This window comes from Syngnathus floridae, unplaced genomic scaffold (genome assembly GCF_059516105.1).
Source record: "Syngnathus floridae isolate MCC-2025c unplaced genomic scaffold, RoL_Sflo_1.0 HiC_scaffold_246, whole genome shotgun sequence".
Classification (NCBI taxonomy): domain Eukaryota; kingdom Metazoa; phylum Chordata; class Actinopteri; order Syngnathiformes; family Syngnathidae; genus Syngnathus; species Syngnathus floridae.
Genome location: NW_028284224.1, coordinates 13840 through 15262, shown reverse-complemented (window position 1 = coordinate 15262; position 1423 = coordinate 13840). Strand labels below are relative to the sequence as shown.

The window sequence follows — 1423 nt, the reverse complement described above, 5'->3', positions numbered from 1 at the left end:
CAACCCCGTTGTTGCTTTGGATAAATCTCCGTATTTCGGGAACCTTCCCTTAGCGCCCCAGTTCTGGATGCCCACCACGGCAAGTCTGGCTCCGTCTCGCTCAATTACTTCATGCTCGTCCATGAGCAGCCGCCAACCCATGTTTTGTTGGGTGGTAATTAGCGTTTCAAGGTTTTGTCTTTTTTGATCTTGTGACCCCCACTCCACGTAGTCTCCATAATCATGATTTCCCAACACGCTGAACACGCCATATTTAGCCCTGAGTGTGCTAAACAGGCCCGTCCAGCCCTCGAGTTCTGAAGCGACATTGTTGACCAGATCCCCCGTAAAAAAAATCACATCTGAAGCCTGCTCATTCACCAGGTTAATGCCTCTCGTAACGGCCTTTTTGTTCCAGAACGAGCCTGTGTGAAGATCGGAGATTTGTGTAATGGTAAAGCCATCAAACTCCTTTGGCAGGCCTTTAATGGACAAGGTTTTACGGACTATACGATAATCGTGAGCCCCACTCAAAACCCCCCAGCCCATGCCGAGGGCGGGCAACACGGCTGAGATTGCACCCGCTTGCGTCAAAAATTGACTTCGGCTAATGCTGCCAGTACTCCCATTTGAATCGACACCAGGGTTTACTTTTTGCCATAAAAACTCAATTCCCCTTTTAATGTCGGCAATAAGCATCCACAGCGTAAACAATAGCTTGCCAATAATGTTAGCCGCACCAATGGTCATTATGAATGTGAGGACAGCGCGCGTTGAAGGGTTTTTGGACATTGGCTCGAATAGTGCAAACCCTATGAGCGTGACCGCTGTAAGCGATACGAACAGGATCTTGCCGATTTTTTGCGCCCATGAAGGCAGCGGATCTAGGGCCAACTTCAGGCCCTGATATAAATACCAGTCGATCAATATGAGAATGATCGAAACAATTAAAAAGACAGTTATTCTGCTCATAAGCGCATAAAAAAACCCTCGAACAATATGTCGGGGGTTTTAGCGAGGTCTCGAGCGGATTCGAACCGCTGTAGATGGTTTTGCAGACCACTGCCTAGCCACTCGGCCACGAGACCTTATCAAAACGCACACCCACTTTTGGCGAGCGGCAGCGAAAGTAACTAAATATCACGCTTCGATTCAATGATGTGATTCACCGAAACGAAACGGGTAACGTACTTTAACGGAGGTTGCATTTTATACACAATGACCTCAACCCTATCGTGGTCATTTAGTTCGCGGTCAATGGCCGTGGCAATGTTCTTAGCCACCGTTTCTATCAAATCACAGCGTTTCATCATTTCACGCTCCACCACGCTCATAAGCAATACGTAATCTTTGGCATCCCGAAGATTGTCAGACTGCTCGGCATCTGAAAAATCTGCGTCAATGTGCACATCGACCTTAAACTGCCCACCCGTTTTCTTCTCGT

The 1423-nt window shown here is 47.8% G+C and overlaps 1 non-coding gene across 1 annotated transcript; it reads right to left on the bottom strand.

The window, feature by feature from the left end:
• Positions 1-996: 996 nt before the first annotated feature.
• On the bottom strand, positions 997-1067 carry trnac-gca (transfer RNA cysteine (anticodon GCA)). Its single transcript has one exon. It is a non-coding gene; the product is annotated as a tRNA-Cys (tRNA).
• Between the last annotated feature and the right edge of the window lie 356 nt (positions 1068-1423).